The following is a 23,783-nucleotide window of genomic DNA, read 5'->3' as shown; positions in this document are numbered from 1 at the left end:
CGGCATCGGAACCGCGGTGACAGCGAGGTCATAAAGGTATAAGTTTCGAGTCGAGCTGACTCTGATATACGGGACATGACTCAGGATCATGCGTAAACACCGATTATAGATCGTGAGTCACCGAAATTCAACTAAAAGGACCGTGGAAGCCTACGGAATGGTATGGGATATGATACAGGTTTCATAAGACCTCTCGGCAACAACAACGTAGATTAAATCCAAACATAAAGGAAGTGGTTAAGGCTAAAGTTCTTAAGCTATTAGATGTGGGTATCATACACCCTATATCGGATAGCCAATGGGTGAGTCCAACTCAGGTGGTTCCCAAGATGTCCGGAATCACCTTAATAGCTAATGCCAACAATGAACTTGAGCCAGCTAGGGTGACTACCAGTTGGAGAATATGCATTAACTACTTGAAATTGAATACCATCACTAGGAAGGACCACCTTCCTTTACCCTTCATTGATCAGATCTTAGGAAGGCTAGTCGCTCATACTATTGCTTCCTTGATAGGTATTCGGGTTATAAACAGATAGAGATAGCCCTTAAAGATCAGGAAAAGACCATGTTCACATGTCCCTTTGACACCTTTGCTTACCAAATGATTCCAATTGGACTGTGTAATACCCCCACCACTTTTCAGTGATGCATGTTAAGTATTTTTTCTAACATGGTGGGGTAATATCTAGAGGTCTTCATGGAAAAATTTCTTGTATTTTGTCCATCTTTCAGTGATTGCTTAGAAAATCTTAAACGTGTACTAAAAAGATGTGAAGAAAAGAATTTAGTACTCAATTGGGAGAACTGTCATTTCATGGTTCATAAGGGAATAGTCCTTGGAGATATCATTTCATCCAAGGGAATTGAGGTAGATAAAGCTAAAATTGATCTTATCTCTACCCTACCCCCACCCAAAAGCATACAGGACGTGCGATCCTTCTTAGGACACGCTGGATTTTACAGAAGATTTATAAAGGACTTTAATCACATCTCTCATCCTTTATGCAATCTACTTCAAAAGGATATTCCATATGAGTGGACTGAGCAATGCCAAGAAGCTTTTTCTAAGCTAAAGGGCATGTTGACTACCGCACCTATTATACAGCCACCCAAATGGAATATTCCTTTTGAACTTTTGTGTGATGCATCTGACTATGATATTGGGGTAGTGTTAGGCCAGAGAAAAGAAAAGAAGCCTTATGTTATTCATTACGCAAGTAAGACATTAAATTCGGCCCAAGTGAATTACTCTACTAAAGAAAAAGAACTCTTGGTCGTAGTATTCACTTTGGACAAATTTAGATCTTACTTGATCGGATCCAAGATCATTATCTACACCAATCATGCAGCGCTCAAGTATCTTCTTTCAAATAATGATGCTAAGCCTCGCTTGATAAGATGGACCCTCTTACTCCAAGATTTAAACTGGAAATAAAAGATAAAAAGGGAGTAGAAAATGTAGTGGCTAATCACCTTTTGAGGCTTGACCTCCTTGATTCCCTTGAGAAGGCACCCATAAATGACATGTTCCCTAACAAATAATTGTTTAAAGTCTCTCACTCACCTTGATTTGCTGATATTGCTAATTATCTTGCCACAGATTTCACACCAACACATTAGACTGCGCAAGATAAGAAGAAAATTTTCACCGAGGCACATAAATTTTTCTGAGATGATCCTTATTTATTTAAATATTGCCCAAATCAAATTCTAAGGAGATGTGTGCTAGACAATGAACACTAAAGTTTCATATCCTTCTGTCATTCTCAGGCTTGTGGTGGTCACTTTTCTGCCAAAAAGACCATGACCAAGATTTTGCAGTGTGGCTTTTACTAACCCACTATGTTCAAGGACACTCATGAGTTTTGTAAAGATTATGAGCATTATTAGAAATTAGGAGCATTTTCCCATTGAAATATGATGCCCTTGAACCCCATTATGATCATTGAAGCATTTGATTGCTCGGGCATCGATTTCATGGGACCATTCTCCCAATTTTTCGAAAATTTATATATTTTGTTTACCGTAGACTATGTCACTAAATGGGTCGAAGCAATTCTATGCTGGAACAATGACCATCAAACAGTCATTAAATTCTTAAAAGAGAACATCCTTTTTCTAGTTTGGAATGCCTCGAGCCATTATTAGTGATGGGGGCTCACATTTTTATAATAGGCCATTCGCGAACTTAATGAAGAAATATGGCATCTCCCACAAAGTGAGCACTCCATACCACCCACAAACAAGTGGGTAAGCTGAGATTTTCAATAAGGAAACTAAACACATCTTGGAAAAGATGGTTAACCCTGACCATAAGGATTGGTCAATCCGATTAACCGATGCCTTATGGGCTTACCATACTGCATTTAAGACCCCTATTGGAATGTCTCCCTTTAAACTTGTCTATGGGAAGGCTTGCCACTTGCCTGTGGAGTTAGAACATAAGGCTTACTAGGTGATTAAAAATCTAAACTTCAATTTAGACAATGCTGCCTCGCTGTGTAAACTACAATTGAATGAACTCGAGGAGATTTGAAATGATGCATACGAGAACTCGAGAATGTACAAGGACAAGATAAAGGTGTTCCATGATAGGAACATCCTTTGAAAATCATTCTTAGTTGGTCAAAAAGTCTTTTTATACAATTCTCGGTTACATCTTTTTCCAGGTAAACTCTGATCTCATTGGACTGGTCCTTTCACTGTTACTAATGTCTATCCTCATGGGGACATCGAGATAAAGAATCCAAATAATGTCAATGCTTTTAAAGTAAATAGACATTGGTTGCAGCCATTTGTTGAGAAATTTGATTCAGAGGACATGTCCATACCTCAGATTGATTCTGTTTACCAGGATTGACCTCCTAGTATGACAGAGGTATGGTTAGGTTTATTGCTTTCATAGAATTTAGGATTATGATAGTTTACTTCCACTATTTTAGGATAGTTTGCTTTCCGTTTGTTTAAGATAGTTTGCTTTTCGGTTGTTAAATTCTTTTGTTAACCCACCTTCACACTGAGATCCTTTGGAAAAAGCCTCAAAATTCCTTCATCAGGTACTATCTTTCCATCACTTCTCCTTTAATTACGCTGTCTCTTTTGCAAATCATGCTTATTTCTTTTACATTAAGGATAATATAGATTTTAGGTTGGGGATGGGAGATTAGGTAAACTAATCAGTGTTTTCTCAGTTTTGAGCAAAATTTGTAAAAATTTTGAAAATTTTTCAATGTTTATCTGTTTAGAAGCGATGAATTGTGTAGTTAAAATGTTTTAAGTATGATGATAAGATAGAGGTTGAATTTTGAATTGTTGGAGTTTGATTATCTAATAATATATCAATTACAATTCTTGCGCTCAATTGATTAAGAGGGAGTTTGAATAGCATGTTAATCTAAATTACAAGACATGTTCAATTTACTTTCTATGAATAGTACTAGATCTTCTGATTGTTAATATGATGATCATTGAAAGATATTAAGAATCAAGTCTGGGGAATTTTACCCACCTTAAAAGAAGAAAATGACTAGTTAAATTTAAAAAAAAAAAAGAAAAAAAAGAAAAAAAAGGAGATCAACCGAAAGGTCATGTACGGTGAAAAGACTGAAATTTTTTTAAAAAAGAATGAAAAATCTGAAAGTAAAGAGAAGAGATTGAAAAGACTGAATGAATACAAATGATCATCGAAATAAAATAAAAAACTTGAAAAAGAAGGAAAAGGGGATAGGTTTGGAATCAGTACTCGAGTTTTAAACCAATCTTGAAGTGATGAGCATAACGAACATTATGAAAAGATAGTATTTTTATGAGAAGTAAGTTGATTTCCACTGAGCACATTAAAAAATTTGATATGCGGACTATGCTTTAACTTAATGGATAAAGAACTTATTTGATTGATTGCTTATATGATTTGGCTCTAGGTTTTCAAAATCTCACTTTCTCATCTAGAGTCTACTCATTCAAACTTGATTACACAAGATTGTTTTCTGAAAAAGGTTTGAACATTGCTCATTGATGTTCCATTTTCTTATATTTTGCTCGAGACTAGCAAAATGCTAGTTGGGGATTGTGTTAAGGGTCAAATATTGCATATTATTCCCCATTTATTACTCAGTTTTATGAACATGATCATTCTTAATGTACTATTTTAATCATGTTTGTGTTGCAAGGTGAATTTAAGAGCTTGGATTAAAAAGAACGCTAAAAGCATGGATTTAATGCTCAAGAATCACTAAAGCCAAGAATGGATCTTATGAGACTAAGAATGAAGAATTCAAAAGCCAAAGATCTCAGAAAACCAAGTAAGGAATGAAGAGCATTGAAGACTTGAAGTGAAGAAAAGTAACTCTAAAAATCTATCTCCTTTGAATAGTCGAAGAGTCCTCGACTCGAACTCTAGAGACAAAATCCTCTAAATTCTAGTTATCCTCGACTAGTCGAAGGAGACCCTAGACTAGTCGAAGGTGAGCCTCAACCAGTCGAAGGTTGTCCTCAACCAGTCTAAGGTTACGCAGATTTTACGCAAACTGCATAAATTTGAGGCGGTTTTCAGATTTTTTCAACTCATTGTGAAAGGAGGTGTCGCAAAACTATAATTAGGAGTCCCTAGGATGTTCCTAGGCATCTTCTAAGGTTTGAGGAGTGGAGCAAAAGCATGGAGAAGCCATCGCCAAGAGTTTTTCTTCCTCTTCCTTAGTCGTTTTCATGCTTTTCTTAAGAGATTTTAGTTCAATCATGTCTAAAGCGTGATGGGATGTTTTCTATTGCTTTGATTCATGTTTAAGTTGAATTCTCTTTGATTTTAGTTTGATATTTAAGGAATACTTTCAGTTTTTAATGGTTGGTTGTGACTCAAATTACAATAGATCTGTGATAGCTTTGAGTATATTCTTTTCATGTATTGAGATTGTGAAATTAAAAAATCTTGTTGTTCACCATTGTCCCATGGGCATGGTTGGGTGATGGAATTCCTTCTAATCATCATCCATTGAGAATTAGGTCAAAGGAAGTTCAGATTTGGTTTCACTAAGATTTTTTCCAACTAGATAAGACGAGACTCTGATTACAGTTGTGTCGTTGAATCAAGTATAGATCTCCCTGATCTCTACAAGTGGATCCTTGGAAACCCTACTTACCACCTTTGAATTTGTTAGTTTTAATCCCTTTAATCACAATTACTCTCTCAATTAATTCAGATTTAGATTCACATCTTCTTCTAGTTCTAGTTCTAGTTACCTTTAGAACACACGAGACTAGTCCCTATGGATTCAACCTCAGTCTCACCGAGATTATTATTACATTGCGACCCTACACTTGGGGTTGCGAACACTTATCTAAATCACTTAGCCTAGGGCAACCGTAGTAACTCTGAGACTGTGATCCATGATCCAAATTTAGGTATCACCTATTTATCTCACAAATCAATAATTCCAAATATAATGATACCCAAAGGTTTGAGGATCAACTCAGTATGGGTTGTCACCCAAACTCCAAGTATGATTACTCAGTTCTGAGGTGTGGGCTTGTCACATTAAACTAAATCACTACAAGGAAAAGGGCTCATCACCTAATGCCACTCATGCCCGGGTCGTTCGAATAGTGCTTTGGCATTGAACCATCAGCCGAGTAATTTGACGGGTTCCGTTCGAACAATGATATATCACCTCCATTAGTACTCGTTGGTCATTACGGGGAGGCTCGTCACCCCAATGTAGGCCGACAACATGAACACATTGTCCCATATCACTATGCCCGGCTCCCGAGACTCGGGGATTGTATTACTAACAATTATTAATAGACCTCTCTAGGGTATGGGGTGCTCTAGATTCAGGCGGGCGTGATCATACATGGTGGACACATATGGTTGGTGGGCTATTAGGCTAATTCGGTTGACTTGGACTAATTCCAGCTTAACCGTCATTGGGTGCAAGCATCCCGTGTAGTCCAACTACTGCCAATTATCCACATTCAGATCAGATTAATCGGACTAGTCTTTGGTAGCTAAGCCAATCGGGGCCACCCTCAACCCAGCTACCCTAATAGTTCTGATTAGTTAATCGCATTAATAAATTGAGTATCACGACTAAAGGACGGATATAAACAGTCTACCAAAAAAATCTACTTTATAGTGCATTTCATCGAACATGTAGGTAGCATTACACTAAGATAGCAATTCATGAAAAGTACGCAGCCATACAAGTGCGCACTGGTTAACATGCATTCATCTACTCATTATATCAATCATCGATCAACACTAATTAGCACATATTTATCTATATGTTACCCAAATCAATAATCGACACTGGTTAGCATGCATTCATCCTTACACAAATCATTAATCGACACTAATTAGCATGCATTAGTCCATACATGACCCAAACCAATAATCGACACCGGTTAGCATGCATTTGTCTACACATTACACAAATCATTGTTTGGCACAAGTTAACATGCATTCATCCATTCACAACATAAATCATTAATTGTGTCATGGGATTCAACAAACGGAAACCTAGGGGTAATGGTCTGCACCTTTAAGAATGAATCTTCGATTTTGATCTCCCAGGGTTATGAATTTGGGGGAAAATGATTCCTACACCAAATTCAAAGGAATTTGTTGAGAATCATACAATTAATCCTTTAAAAAAAACTTATGTTGGGAAGCATGGTTCGTTTCTTACCTCTCAATCGAGAATAGGATGGATTTGACGGAAGAGAACAGTTGAGGCCACTGCTTGATCAAAGGAAATTCAGCAGGAATGCTCCAAGACCTCCCTCATAAAATCTCCCTCATCCTCTCTTTCTCTCTTTCTCCCTCTCCGCTTTCTTGAAATGAAAATTCATATGGGAATGAGAGGGTGCAAATATGGGGCTATTTATAATGCCATAATGTGCATAAATAGCCCCAGTGATCCTTTCTCCAATAAACTTGCCCTGGGGGAGGTTGTTTTCCACTTACAGGGCCTTCCAGTGGCCCACTAGCTTATCTACAACATGGGGCAGGTGCCCCACTATGGGATCTATGTTTCATCATAACTATGCAGCAATCGGATGCTCCAATTAGATGTAGGGGTCCCACTTGCGATGGATGGTCACCGATGATCGATCGGGGCCACGACTATACGAATATGTGCAGGGAAATATCATTAACTCACACCTCGAGTTTAGTTGGAACCCAACAGTTGGAAAGTGGCATCTTCGCAAAAGAGTAGAGAGCCTAATTCACTTAAATTTTTAGGTTTTTGCTTAAGGCATTTGCATATCCCATGCACTCGGCCTTCGGCCCAAGTTGAATGATTCTAGACACTATCCCGGCTCGACATTTGTGATGGATGTCAAGCCCGGTAAGATGGTCGTTATTCTATAGTTTCAAGTCTAGCAGACCACTAACATGCAATCTATATCTAATCTAGTGAATCTGGGCATTTTCAAGATGAATTGGGTTGTGATGTTTCTCATGCACGATGATTGGAGTTTGGATTAGCAAAATTCATAGTGTGGCCTATTTGTAATTAGCAACAATGGTAATTCGGCTCTAATCACCCTAATCAAGCACAATAATTTAACTATACTCGAAGCTATCAGAATTAGTAAAATATATTAAAAATTAAAAATATTAATTAAATTAAATAGAATGATTCCTAGTATGATTAAAAGCAATTCCCAAGAAGACATCAAATACAAAAACTCTAAGATGAAAAAGATATGGGCGGTTCATCAGTAACGTGTAGTTACAGAAATTTTCAGTTTTAATAAGTCTTTTTTATATAATAATTTTGGTAATTTTAATTATTGTTTCGATAAGAAATGAAAAGCATTTTGTTTGGGGATTTATCATTCAATAATAACAAAGAAAATAGAAGAACACTCATCATAGATTTTGTTAATCTTGAGTTTCAATTATATCCTCATATCTCCCTTGATTCTAAAACAAAGTACAAAGAATCTGTGCAAGCTTGAAAGCAGGAATAGTTCAATGGCAATTTTGGCAGCATTTCGGCGTATTTTGCATCCGTCGTAGCAACAGAGGAGTTGTGCGGATCCAAAATCCTTGCTTCAACCCAACATACAAGAAGTGTATTATTCAGAAAATGAAGTGTGGATAGAACCTACAAAACTCCATCGCACAACAAAGCTCATGTTGCATAGAGGCGCATGACTCATTCGAGTTGTGTGAGTTTTGAGTTGCGCAGATCTTGAGTTGCGTGGGTCCGCACAACTCAACTTCCCTTCTCTCTCTCTCTTTACTCCTGACACCTCTCTAAAAGTTCTCTCCTCTAAATGAGAGACGAAGGGGTATTTATAGGCTTACGCACGTGTGGGACCTCGAATCTTGTGCTATGGACCCCACTTCCCATCATTTTACAAATTTCAATCCATCCGTCCTTCTAGGAGTTGCGCGAGTTGGTGCAACTATGATGAGTTGCACGGGTCCGCGCAACTCTGCCACTTCCTCACGCAACTATTCATCCGCGTTACTATTTATCAGCACTATTCATCCACACTACTATTCATCCGTGCTACTATTCACTATGGCACTATTCACATGCAACTATTCATCCATGTTACTATTCACTGTGGCACTATTCACACACAACTATTCATCCACAGCAGATTTTCAAGAGAGGGATGATAGAGAGAGGGTCGTGCAATGGGCAAGGCTGCCTATCTTAGATCCTTGATGTGCAACAAACCAAACTCCTATCGACCCATGTATTTTTTGTGCCCCAACAGATGCCCCCCTCAATCCTTCATTGATTGATTTAAGAAATCAAATGGAGGATCAGTCTTCCTTCTGCACAAAAATCTATTTACATCGGAGAAGGATTCTTCATGAAAATATGGTTGGCCGTAAAACGGACAAGGATTGTCGAAGGAATCAAGCTAGAATGAATTGTGTCTGAAGGATGACTAGATGATCGTGCTCGAATGGAAGACTGAATGATTGTGCTCGAACGGAAGACTGAATGATCGTGCTCGAACAGAAGACTGAATGATCGCGCTCGAACAGAAGACTGAATGATCTCATTCGAATAAAAGACTAAATGATCGTGCTCGAAAAGAAGGCTGAATGCCCCCAGTCAGAAGCACCAAATGAATGGTTCAATAGGGAGGATAATGCAATAACGAAAGCACTATCTTCATAGCAGTCAATCATATAGAACGCTTTTCTACGAATAGAGCTACAATTGCATCCTCCACAGTTTTAACTCCCGTATTTGCACAATTCTCTTTTCATCGAAACTGGTCACTATAATAGCTATGGCAATCCATCTTTGAGTTACTTGATTAGAGAACTATCTTTCAATGCTGCTCCTGCTACAACAATCTCTTCGATCAACTCCAATGACTCTTTCTTTGAACTACGTGGCTAGGGAATTATTCTTAAATGTTGCTCCTACTGTAACAATCTCTTCGATTGTTTCCTTTATTCATAGTCTACATAATCCAATATTTTGAATGGTAATCTTTCCTGCCGAATTAATCGAAATTAGTATCTCGAGATATCATAATTTTCCAATTTAGTTTCATGAAGTATTGATAATTGTGAAAAAAATTGAAAGCTTTTAGAATAATTGTAATATTTGCAATATGACAATGATTTGGTCATTCCACCTTTGTGCTTGTCAGTGTGCCTTGCATTGCATTTGTTGCATTCTTTGCTCATTATATCATGCTTTTAGAGATGTCATTTCCAGCTTTAAAAGTTCAACCAGAGTCTTTTTTAGATTGTACTCAGCATTTCTTCATAGGCTGGTGTTTTGACAAGAAACGAATGCGTTTGATTTGGGGGAATTATTCAATAATAATAAAGAATTCGATGAGAGAACAATGATCACAAGAATGAACTCAGAATAAATAGATATCATTTCGACACTTGATTCCCTTGGTTCTAAAAATATAGTACAATCAATCAACGCAATGAATGAAAGAGAAGACGGCCCAATGGCGATTTTGACATCATTTCGACGCTTTTCACGTTCATCACCAAGGCAGATGGGTTGTGCAGTAGGCATTGATCTTCCTTCCATTCATACTAACGGATTCTTCTTTCTCCTGAAACTCTCTCTTTATGCTTCACATTTCCCTTTTCTTTCCTTGAGCTATGCAGATGCATAATTGAGGAGACGACGGATAATTCTTCAAACTTGGGTTGTGCGAACCTTCCATCATACTTCACTTTCTCTCTCTCCTCTAAGAGTTCTTTAATACTTTCCAACTTCTATTTTACCCACTTCTCCTTCTTCTTCTCTCTCTCACTACCCTCTCCAAATGGATATAGGAGAGAGGAAGATATATAGACATCTAACAGGTGTAGAGGCCATCTGTCTGAAGGTAGGAGTACACAAGCTTAGACAGGGAATATGGAGTGCATGAGGCTTACTTTAGGACAAAAGCCATGCATTAAGACAAGTTTCACATGAAGTGGCACACCAAGGAGGCTTCAAGACAAGAAAAGCCTTGTGTTAGGACAAAGGCGAGAGAGAAGTGGTGCATGGAGCTTTCCTTAAGACAATAAAAGCCTTGCATCAAGATAGCTTCCTCACAAAGTGGCGCATGGAGCTTTCTTCTTGGACATGCCTCCACACAAAGTGGCATATAAAGCTTCCATTAAGACATGAAAAGCCTGTCTTTAGGACAAGGCCCACATGAAGTGGCGCATAGAGCATTTGTCTCTAGACAAGACTCCTTATCAAATGGCGCAAGAGGCCTTCTCCAAGGGATTGCATGGGGTCATGCAAAGGGTCTCCATCAAGGGGTTGTGTGGAGTCACGCAACAGGCCTCCTGTCTGGACAAGAGTCCATGAGATATAGCGTGAAGAGCTTTGCTCTCCTTTGCTTGTGCACAACCGGGCAAGACCTCTTAGGACAAGGGTCTATAGAAAGTGGCGCAAAAGGCCTTTTCCACTAAAAGTGGTGTAAGGAGCCCCTTTCCAACATGTTGCGCGGCATCATGCAAACACCTTCCCTCCTCACTTTTCCATTGCGTGGGATCGCGTAAACCCTCTCTCTCTCTCTCTCCCTTGTTTCTTGTCTTCCAACCAACAACCCTTCAAATGTGGCATGGGGAGGGGTATTTATCGGCATCCCTCTCTTACATAATGGTGATCACCGCCAGTTCTTTCTTCATACAACTTCCACCCTCCATCCCTTGTTTGTTTTTTTTTTTTTTTTTTTTTGGGGGAGGGGGTTTAGTTTGTTAGTACACACCCCATGTCAGTACACACACTCCATGTTAGTCACCCCCATTAGGGATCGATACCAAGACCTTAAGTGTTAAAACGAGGCATCTCCACTCAGTCTGCCAGTTAAGCTATGGATCTAGGTGTCCACTCTCCTTTCTTACATAGTGGTGTTCAACCCATGCACCCCTTTTTACCAAAATACCCTCTTCACTTCTTTTTACCAAAATACCCCCATTTACTGCTTTTTACCAAAATACCCCCAATATTACTTTTTACCAAAATACCCCCACTCACTGCTTTTTAACAAAATACCCTCACTCACTGCTTTTTACCAAAATACTCTCACTCACTGCTTTTTAACAAAATACCCTCACTTACTGCTTTTTACCAAAATACCCTCACTTAGTGCTTTTATACCAAAATAAGGAGTGCATAACCCTAGGAAGGATCTGCATTATGGAATTATCTAACCGATGCAATGGACATGCACTGAAATATTTTTTGTGCCTCAACAGATGCCTTCTCGATCCTTCTTTGATTGTTTCTTGAAATCAAATGGAAGATCGATCGTCCTTCGACCGAAGAACTAAATGAACTGCAACTGAAGGATGATTGGATGATCATGCTTGCATGGAAGACTAAATGATCATACTTGGCCAGAAGATCGAATGATCGCATTCGATCGGAAGACTGGAATGCTCGTACTCAAATGGAAGACTCGAATGATTGCGCTTGAACGAAAGACTCAAATGATCGCGCTCGAACAGAAGACTTAAATGCCCCTGCTAACAGCGTCGAGCGGATGCTTCACTAGAGAGGATAAAATTCTATTTTCATTGAAACTTGCCACTGTAACAATTGTGCTGACTTCATCTTTGAGTAACTTGACCAGAGAACTATCTTTCAACACCGCTGCTGCTGCAACGGCCTCTTTGATAAACTCCAGTGACTCTTTCCTTTAACTCTGTGTCTAGGGAGTTGTTCTTTAATGCTCCTCCTACTGTAACAACTTTTTCGATTGTCTCCTTTATTCATTATCTGCATAACATAAGCTTTTGAATGATAGTCTTTCCTGCCAAATTAATCAAAATTAGTATCTCAAGATATTATAATTTTTCAATTTAGCTTTATGAAGTATTAATAATTTTGAAATATATTAAAAACTTTTCCTTTTTTTTAGGCTGATTGTAATATTCGTAATATGATGATGATTTAATCATTTAATCTTTGTGCTTTGTCATCATGCTTCGCATTGCATTCGTTGCATCCTTTGTTCATTATATCGAGCTTTTGGAAATATCATTTCCAGCTCCTAAGGTTCAACCGCTGAGTCTTTTTACTGAGTCTTTTCTAGCTTGTGCTCTTTGGCATAGACTTTTTCTTAGATCTTAGTTGATTCTGAAAAATAGATAAGACTTTTTTTAATTTTCATTTAATAACTTTCTGAAGGCCATATAGAAGTTACTGATGATGATTCCATTTGTTCTTTGTCTCCATCAAATCTAGTACTCGGAGACTTGCGATATCATTACTAGAATAATGAGAAGTTACCACATTGGACCATATAACTGGGCCTTTATATGAAAACAATGCTTGAATGTTCACGCTGGATCATGCTTCATAATTCTCAGCATATGAATTCCTCCGTCACGCATAAAAGATTATTAAAAGACTAAGGCATAAATTACTTTGAAGACATAGATTATGCCCCCTTTCTAGGTCAACTTCGCATAAAGATTTCTTCAGAAGATAATACTTCCAAAGTGAAGCCTGCTGATACCCTTGAAGGATGGATAATCATTGTCTCTCCTTTGACAAATCGAAAGAATATATCTAAATCTTTAAATTGTCTGGGAGAGAATGATGATTCTTCACTAGTTTATTCTCTGCCGCCTTTGAAAATCTTGTGCGATAATATTTCTCTATCATCAAGAAGGCAAGAGACAAAAGACCTCATGACTCTTGTCAATATATTAATTGATCTTAAAGATTTGAACTTTTGAATAGATAATTGCTAATATCTTAAAGGCATTTGCTATTGCTATAATTTGAACCTGATTCAAAAGAAACGCATTTTTGGATGTTATTTACTCAAAATTTAAAATTTTTCATCAGGAAATTGCATATTTGAGCATATCTAAAGTGAAATATATATATATGCAGCATTTTGAATGCTACACATAGTTTACGCTTTTTGAGCGGTGGAGGTAGTGTACTTTTGACTGACCATACCTTGACTGGACAAGACTGAACTTGTCCTGACTTGACTAGACTAGTCTAGATTGAACTAAAGTGGACTAGTGTAATGCCTAGAAATTCGGGGGTCGAGCATAACTCAGCTCCCGAGTTTCAAAACATCACTTATGCAACATATTTAATGATAGATATATGTTGTCTTTATGAGTACATAAAACATGGGATAGATTAAGCCAAACTGCAAACATAATTCAGGGATAAGTGAGAAATGCAAGCGGAAGACTTATAGAAGCATATGTGTACATGTGCAAGTCCCTGAAATACGTATACATGCCAGGTCATACTTACAAGTGTTACTATCAAAAGTATAAGTATTAAATGATAACATCTATTACAATAACCCAGAATTCCCCGCACATCATGACATGGCTCACAAGAACCCGCCTGAGAACTGCATAAAAGAAAATGCGGCCTCATCATCCTCAAACTCCTGCTCTGTCTCAGAGGTCGCATCAACATCTGCATCTAAGACAGAGTCTGGTGGGTGTTTAAACACCGTCCCAGAACGTGGGAGTGAGCGATCAACTCAATAGAACAATAAAGCAAAGGTTAACATGTTATCAATTCAATCAAGCAGTAATGATAAAGCAGAACAATCAAACATGTCCTAATTACTCTTGTTAGTATAAGGATGTATGTATAAATGATGCATGCCCTCGCCTTACTCCCTCGGCGTCTTCATCTCACGTTATGCATGACATCCTCCCGCAGTGCCAACGACTTCCACGCACATGCAAACGCGGTGCATGAACATGATTACAAGTTGTTATTAGTCCTTTTCATACAGCGGGATTGGGAAGCTAAGGTACCTTCCTCATATCAATTTCTACATAGTGATCCATTCTAGGGTCGTCAGTCCTAGGCCATCTCTTATGATTATATGGTTTTAAATCACTGCAAAGGGCTCGTCACCAATCAATGTACGCCTATCATACCTTCGTTACTACTCTAAGGCTCGTCACCCTAATGCAGTATCCAGTTATGCTCGAGGTCACTACAAAGGGCTCCTCACCAATCAATGTAAGCCAACAGCATGAATATAGTGTCCCATACCACCATAATCAGCTCACGATTTTGGTTACTCACTGGTCACTATGGGGAGGCTCGTCACCCCAGCGTAGGCTGATAACTCGACCACAGTGTCCCATACCACCATGTTCGGCTCATGAGTCTTAGCGAATCAAGATACAATGGTTAACGGGATTTCATAAGTAAGTTTGGTACCCTAGATTCAAGCAATAACGTCCATACATGGTTAACATACATCGGACAATCGGGTTACTTGACAAACTCGACTAGCACGAGCGAACGTTGGGTTGAACGACATAGAGTACGCAAACACTCCGTGTGGCCAAACCACTACCGACAACTCTAGTACGACTCGGGTTCGTCAAATCACGTCCTTCGTGGCGAAAGCAACCTCAACCACCAACTCAAGGCCGATTACCAATTTCCTGGACTATTTCATAGTCCCAAACACATTCCATTACGACGATATGCATATACAATTTAGAACAGTAATGGAACAATAATTCAAATCACACAGTATGTGAGCCTTTGAAGAATATCACATAACATGGATTTCAACATAAGTAGTGCTTGAACTTAAAGAAAAAAGAATGTAAATTGAATGTAAGAAATCATACACACCAAACAGGAGAGTTGAGAATCTCTTCTCAATGCCCGCAAATGAGATAATGTATTACACATTAGCCCATTCAAACATTTCTCTAAACACTTAGACTACATAGTTCAAATACATGACGTATGTTGGAATACACGCATTTGGACAATTCCTTTTGCCAAGGAGTTGACACATATACAACTAGCACAAATACACGACAAATAATCATGGCAAGTACATGTTCATATTTTATATGTGTACGGTACTTCCTACATACACTTATAATACACAAATCTCAATATAACACATACATATCAGGAACGCAAGATAAACATAGCATTTGGCATTTAAAATTTCATCCATAACAACAATAAACCATTATCTGACATTGAAAGCCTTGAAAACCATAACTATACAAATATAGTCCGCACCTTAAACCAGAAAAAGCATACCGAACTGATTCAGACGATATGTCTTCGTCAACGGCGACAAGATAACCTAAGGCAAGAATAGAAATGAGCTACAACAACACATAGACGATTCTCAGCTCTAAAACAGATTAGGGTTAGATTAGCTTACCCAAGAAGGAACTTAGAATTGCCGAAATAAAAATTCAAAAGTGATGGTTTAAAGATGTAGAGTAACAGGAAAGAATCTTAAGATGATTCACCAACTTCTCTCTCACTTTCTCTCTCTTTTCTTAGCTAGGGTTTAGGAAATTCGTATGGCATAGAGAGTGAGGGTTTTAAGGTCTTTATATAGGCCTAAAATAGATGAAAATAGCCCCAGGGCCAAGGTATACTTAGGTTATAACCAAATCAGGTCTCTCTCGATCCAACGGAACACTTTTGGTGGTCTTTTTTCCACATGCGGTCGGACTTAAGCTCACTGACCATGGATCTAGGTCAGGCTGAGTTTTCGTACTGATCGGATCTATAGATCAGCCGTGGCAGACCACACTCAATTCAACGGTCATCGAAACTCGATCAAGTCCACAAGCACAATGACATGCCTGGGCCATCTTTCCTGATCCGAGGGTGAAATTGGGTCAGAATCCAACTGTTAGATTGCTTAAAATCATCGCGCAAGCGACACGACTCAGATTTCATAAAATCTTATTTAATTTCTCACCATTCTCACACTCTTTACTCCGGATTCAATCAAATCGACCCAGGACATCATCTGGACTTGATTTTTGAGGTGATGATCAAGTCTAACATGGTGACCATAATTGTCTAAGATTATCGCTATCGGACTTTCGACGCGCGGTCCAGGTCCGATCCAAAGCTTCTAAAAATTCCCAAGAGCAACTAGATTTAGCGTTGAATCCCAGATTTTAGAGTAACATAGCGCTAACGATTCTACAGGTTTGAATCCTGCAGATCAAATTTAAAGTGATTGATGCTAATTTCACAAGTAATAAAGTTTAACGTTAATTAACTCACAAATAATTTCTAAGGAAAATAGAGGTAGTATTCAGATCTTAGCACATAATTTTTCGGGTCATTACAATTTACCCCCCTTAAAGAAAAATTTCATCCTCAAAATTCGTACCTTCTCATATTCCTCAAGGATCTGAGGCTAGCTCTTTCTGACCTCAGCTTCAGTCTCCCAAGTAGCCTCTTCTTCACTATGATGTGTCCACAGTACTTTCACAAGAGGGATGACCATGCTATGTAATACCCGCTCCTTCCTGTCTAGGATACGCGTCGGTCGCAGTACATATGTAGCATCCTCGCTCAACTGCACCTACTCTTAACTGATAATATGCGAAGGATCAGGAATGTACTTCTTCAGCATAGAAACATGAAATACGTTATGCACGCCCGCAAGTGGTGTGGGCAAAGCAAGGCGGTATGCTACCGCTCCCACTCGATCCAGAATTTGAAATGGACCAATAAATCTAGGCGTGAGCTTTCCCTTCTTACCGAACTGCAAAACTCCCTTCATAGGGGAAACCTTAAGAAATACATGGTCTCCAACCTCAAAGTCAAGCGGTCGCCGCCTCATATCAGCGTAACTCTTCTGCCTGCTCTGGGCTGTCAGAAGTCGACGTCGAATAATGTCAACTTTCTCTGAAGTCGCCTGCACCAACTCCTGGCCAATCAAACTACGCTCGCCAACTTCTGCCCAGCAATGCGGTGCTCTCCACGGGCGACCATACAATGCCTCATAGGGAGCCATGCCGATACTCGCCTGAAAACTGTTATTATACGCGAACTCTGCATAAGGGAGACAATCATCCCAACTGCCCTTGAAATCCAAAACACAAGCTCGCAACATGTCTTCCAGAATCTGATTCACACGTTCCGTCTGCCCATCTGTCTGTGGATGAAACGCAGTGCTAAACTTCAATTTCACACCCATCGCTTCCTGGATATGAGTCCAGAAGATAGATTTAAAACGCGTGTCTCTATCAGACACAATCTCCAAGGGAACTTCATGCAGACGTACAATCTCCTTGATGTACAATCTAGCCAACTCGTCTGCAGAGTTTGTGACTCTGATCGGTAAGAAATGAGCCAACTTCATCAATCGGTCGACGATCACCCAGATAGAGTCATGTCCCCTCCTCGTTCTCGGTAACCCTGAAATAAAATCCATATAAATGAAGTCCCACTTCCATTCTGCTATGGGCATGGGCTGAAGCAGCCCAGGAGGTCGGTGATGCTCTGCCTTGACTTGCTGGCACGTGAGACAACGAGATACAAACTCAGCAATGTAAACCTTCATGTTGTCCCACCAATAAGATCTTCTCATATCCTGATACATCTTCATGCTACCTGGATGCATCGCAAGCTTAGTAGCATGGGCTGACTCGAGAACCTCCCATCTCAAGTCAGGAATGTCTTGGACACATAACAGGCCACGAAATCGTAGGCCCCCATCTGAACTAACACTCCACTCGGAGTTCTCATCTGTACCAACCCGCTCTCTCATCTTTGCCAAAAGCTCATCATCTGCCTGAGCTACAACGATCCTCTCGTCAATGAGGGGCTGTACACAAATGTGTGCGATAACCTCATACAATTCTTCCACTATAAGTTTCTGCTCAAAGTCTCGCACAAACTCCAACATGTCCCATTCTGCTATCATTAGCGGAGCCACAAACTCTATAGTCTTCTTGCGACTCAACGCGTCTACCACAAGGTTCGCCTTGCCCGGATGGTAAGAAACATCAAACTTAAAGTCTTTCAATGTTTCCATCCATCGGCGCTGCCTCATATTCAAGTCACGCTGTGTGAAAATATACTTAAGGCTCTTGTGGCGCTAAAGAGCTCGAACTCCTCTCCATAGAGGTAATGTCTCCAGAGCTTTAATGCAAAAATGATAGCTGCCAACTCCAGGTCGTGTGTAGGGTAATTTTCTTCGTGTTTCCTCAACTATGTCAAAGCATAAGCAATCACCCTGTCCTTCTGCATAAGGACACAACCCAGACCAATGTGAGAGGCGTCAGTATATATCGTATACTTAACCCCTTGCTCTGGCAATACTAGCACAGGGGCGGACGTCAACTTGTCCTTAAGCTCTTGAAAAGCTATCTCCGCCCTCTCATTCCAAGCAAACTTCAAATCTTTCCGTGTCAACTGAGACAATGGTCTGGCTATCTTCGAGAAGTCTCATATGAAGCGTCGATAATAGCCTGCTAGACTCAGAAAGCTTCTCACCTCAGTAACTAAATCAGGCTGCTTCTAGTCCTGAACTGCAGCTACCTTAGCAAGATCGACAATTATCCCTTCCTTGGACACCACATGTCCGAGGAACTTGACTTCCTCTTTCCAGAAATCGCATTTCTTGAACTGCGCAAAAAGCTGATTCTTCCTGAGAGTATCCAAGACCGCTCTTAAGTGCTCCTCGTGCTCTTCCCGACTCGCAGAATATATCAAGATGTCATCGATAAAGACAATGATGAATCGGAACAAGAATGGCCAAAACACCCTGTTCATCAGATCCATGAACACGGCCGGTGCGTTCGTAAGACCGAACGACATCACAAGGAACCCATAATGGCCAAAACTAGTCCTGAAGGTGGTCTTCTGCACGTCCTCATTCTTGACGCGCAACTGATGATACCCTGACTGCAGATCAACCTTCGAGAAGTACCGTGCCCCCTTCAACTGATCAAATAAATCATCAATCCTAAGGAAAGGGTACTTATTCTTCACAGTCACCAGATTCAACCTGCGATAATCAATACATAATCGCAAGGAACCATCTTTCTTCTTAACAAACAGGACAGGTTCTCCCCAAGGAGACACACTAGGCCGAATAAAACCCAAATTCAACAAGCCATCTATCTGCTTCCTCAATTCCTCCATTTCACTCGGAGGCATACGATAGGTGGGCAAAGAAATGGGTGCCGCACCAGGCATGAGATCGATGGTAAAATCAATCTCACGCTGAGGGGGTAATTCAGGAATCAACTTAAATACATCTTCAAACTCCTGAACTACAGGCATGCTTTCAAACGTCGATCCAGAAATACTCTTCAACAGAGAAGTATAATAACCAAGACGAAAAGGGTAACTGACCTGAACTGGGAAAGTAACTGTCTCGCCCTCAGGTCCATGGATTGTCACCGACCTAATTTCACAATCAATCTCTGCCTGCATCCTCGTGAGCCAATCCATACCATAATGACATCGTAATGGTAAAGAGGTGCGACAAAAAGGTCAACAAGAATCGATCCACTCCCTAAATCAATCAAACAATCCATACAACGCTTGTTCATAACAGAAGAGATCCCTGTAGCGGTAGTGAGCGTCACACCCTTCATAGTAATAGTGCCCAAACTTAGACGCCTAATTGCCTCATACGATATAAGAGAGGTAGTGGACCCTGTATTCACCAACATAGAAACGGGAATACCTTGCATGTGAGCAATAACCTCGAAGGATCTTGGCACCAAGTCAACCATAGGCGCTTCAGCTGAGAGCGCGTGAACTCGAGCCTGCTGCTGACGATTCGGCGGAGGAACCATGGGTCGCTGAGGTGGCCTGAAACTAGGTACAGAAGGTCTGAAGGATGGATGAGCTAGCACTGAACGAAGAGGTGGAGGTGAAATAACATGAGGCATTGGACGGCTGATCCTCTGTAGTGGAGTAAATCCACAATCCCGCATACGCGAAAAGCAAGTATGATCCGAATGTCCCATCTTCCCACAGTATGAACAGTGAAAATTAGCTCGCACCTGCTGAGCGGGCGGCGCTGAATGCCTCAGAGGAGAATCTGCCCGCGGCCTCTTGCCGAGAGATGGTGCACTCTGAAAGTCAAGTCGTGGTCTGGGAACCATAGGTGCGCGCATACGGGATGACCTGTCCTCATCCTGCTCAGCTCGCAGAGATATGCTCACCAACTCCGCATTGGAAGATATGCTAGCACAGCACATCTTCGATCGGATCTCAGGCCTCAACCCCTCAGAAAAATGCCGCATTCACATCAGCTGATCACTCAAAATCAAAGGAGCATAGCGACCTAGCTCAGTAAATCGGTTCTCATACTCCATCACCGACATCCCTCCCTGTCGGAGGTGAAGGAACTCACTCTCCTTCTCGTGTCGGTACGTAACCAAAAAATACTTCTCGTGGAAGCATGCCTCAAATGCCTGCCACGTCCACACATACTCTTTCACAACAGTGCGAAGAACACTGTCCCACCATAAACTGGCCTCCTTCTCAAACATGAAGGAGGCAAGCTCGACCTGCTCTACCTCAGAACAGTGCAGCGGTCTCAGCATCTTTAAGATGCGATCAATCCAGTACTCAGCCTCCTCGGGTCTATGAGAACCCGCAAATGTGGGAGGTCCTAAGCGCTGAAATCGCTCAAATGTGCCGCTCGCACTAGCGCTCCCAGATGGGTGCATAGGTGAAGCAGGTGGAGTCGCCCCCACGTACTGAGCAAAGATGTCAGCCATGGAAGACAGAAACTGCTGCTGCTAGTGCTGCTGGTGCTGCTGCATCAACAACATCATCTGCTTAAACCTATCAGGAGGCGGAGCAGACGAAAATTCCTACGGCATAGACGCAAATGCACGGTTCGGCTCAGGAACCGAAGGCGTGACTGGAGGAGCCATAGGTGGAATCACAGGTGTTGGCCTAGCATCAGTATGAGATGGGCCCAACTGTGGATCCATCTGACTATTGCTTAGGGGAGAAACCCCGACAAGCGACTCTACAAAGAGAGATGGGCCGAAGTCTTTGAATCCTTAGGAGGCATACCCTACATTCAACAGAGGATGCAACCTGTAAGATTCAACATCCACATAATCCACCCACACAGCATTCACAACACAACTTCTACGATAACAAGATGCATTTCATTTAACAATATTGTTGTCGCAATACAAGAAGTGCAACATTACATGAATCGCGACAAAGAAAGCATGTGAACTAAAACATCTAAAACTTCAAACAACAAACAACAAACAACTACAATGCCAACAATGGCAAACAACAAAACAAAGTAAAGGACGACTACAACTGCAGCTACTCGTCAGAATCAGAAGATGGAGGCAGGGTACCCTTATCCTGCAAATAACACAGGATAGACTTCAGAGTTCGAGTCACCTTCTTAAACTTATGCTTCACAAGGCCTTGAAGATCCATGATATCCTGGCATAGAACAGCCTGACCTTCCTCAAGCCGAGCGATACGGGCATCCCTAGCAGCCTGATCTGCGCTCTGTTCTGGTGCCATAGGAGGAGAACTCTCACTCGTATCCTGTGCCTCTACCTCTTCCTCGTCCTGCTCTTCTTCTTCAATCTCAGCTCCACCCTCGCCATAACTCTCTTCCTCATCACTCTCTGTCTCATCCTCACTTTCTGAGGCTTGTCGTCGACGAGGCCCAATTTCCATCTGATTTAGGGTCGTCTCATTAATGTAGCGAATAGGTACCGGCTTTTCTACCCCAAGCCTGAAGCCAAACTCATGTGCAAGCTTACAAATGAGTTGGCCAAATGGGAGTGATTCGGTCCTCCTGTTCGAACGAGTGATAAGGATAATCTGACGCAAGATGTACGTTGGCACACATAGCTTCTCTCCTTGCCCCACCTGATACAGAAAATCTACCATCAGGCACGTACACTCGCTACGGTTGCTCCACCTTGGATATACATTGAATGTACACATGTGGTGAAGCAAGCGGAAGTCGTCCGTCATGTTGGTAGCTAGAAGGCTTCTATTAGGCTGCCATTCGACTAGACAACCACACAGGAGCCGCGTGCGGCGATCCCTCTCGCACGCACTGCTCAAATTCTTCTCATTGGCATGAACCTCACCCAGCGGCACATTCAAGAGTCAGGATATCAAAGCAACGTTGACCGTGGCCTCCCAACAACTTCCACAAGGAATCTTGAATTGCAGAGGCTCTTGTGAAGGATTGCGAATGAGGGCATAAAAAGCTTGAACAGTGCTTGCATTGGTGCGATATTCGCCCTCAAACAAGGGATACCAACCGACCCCTTCCAAGCACTCCAACAAGAGAAACTCGCCAAATAGCCACGGATCTACATGAGCTTCAAAAAGGACTCTACGGCCTTCATAGACTCCATGAGATAGCTCCGCCAACAAGGTTCTTCCAATGGGAGCTTGAGGATCAAAGTCCCGCTTGGTCTGAAACTCACGGGTGGCGGTCGTGCTCGCGGTGGCACCTCTCGGCCTCCGTGCACGGGTTAGGCGGCTAGGCCCGGCTTCATCCACCGACGCTCTCTTCATCCCTATCAAAGAGAGAAAGGTGAAGAAGGAAAATATGGCCGTGACAAACTCAAAGAGGGCCATGGAAAATGAGAGAAAAGGGAGAAATGGGAAGAATAGTGAGGCTTCCACACACTTGAGATCCCAAAGAAGGATTTGAGAGCTCAAATGAGAAGAAAAGGGAGTGAAAACAACAATGGGGATGGATTTTTGAGATGGGTTGAATGGGTGTGCATGAAAATGGAAGAAGAAGGAGATTGGAGAGGGATTTGGTGGAGTTTTGAGAGGGATTTGAAGAAAAGAAAAGCTTGAAGGGTGAGTTTGTGAAGGAAAGGAGTTTTAGAAAGACCTAAAATCATGCAACCCTGATTAAATGGGCCACACAAGACCCATGAGCGTCAGCCCGAGCTGGCCCGCCCGGCCTGGCCCGCTGGGTGGCGAGGGCTTGCTGAACTGGTGAGGTCATCGCCGGTCTCTGGACCATTTGGCGATGACTCGCCGTTTGGGCGAGGACCTCCTAGCCCCCTAAGTGTAAAATGATGTGGGCCCCCCTGGGTCCCCCCGAAATTGCCCCGATCGGCCCCTTAGTCCGATTCGATGCATATCGGGCCACTCGGGTTAAAATCTGATACAAACACAGGTTTACTGACATTTTAAGGGCTGAGATGGAAAGATAAACCATCTAAACTCGTTAATAGATAGTTTAAAAGAGATTTTGGGTCGCCGCGCATGATCAGGGGTGCACACAGACTCGATCTCGGCGGCGATCATTTTCAGTAAACTTTCACCGATAGAAACAACGGAAACACATACACAAATTCTATAATAAACTCGCACCCTCCTACACTAAGGTGGCGACAGCGTGCGGTGTGTGACCATAACCCAGGTCCGGTTTAATCCAATTCATGCTCTGATACCAACTTGTAATGCCCTAAAATTCGAGGGTCGAGCATAACTCAGCTCCCGAGTTTCAAAACATTACTTATGTAACATATTTAATGATGGATGTATGTTGTCTGTATG

The sequence above is a fragment of the Magnolia sinica genome, chromosome 2, assembly GCF_029962835.1.
Source record: "Magnolia sinica isolate HGM2019 chromosome 2, MsV1, whole genome shotgun sequence".
Lineage (NCBI taxonomy): Eukaryota > Viridiplantae > Streptophyta > Magnoliopsida > Magnoliales > Magnoliaceae > Magnolia > Magnolia sinica.
Note: the sequence above shows the minus strand (reverse complement) of the source record.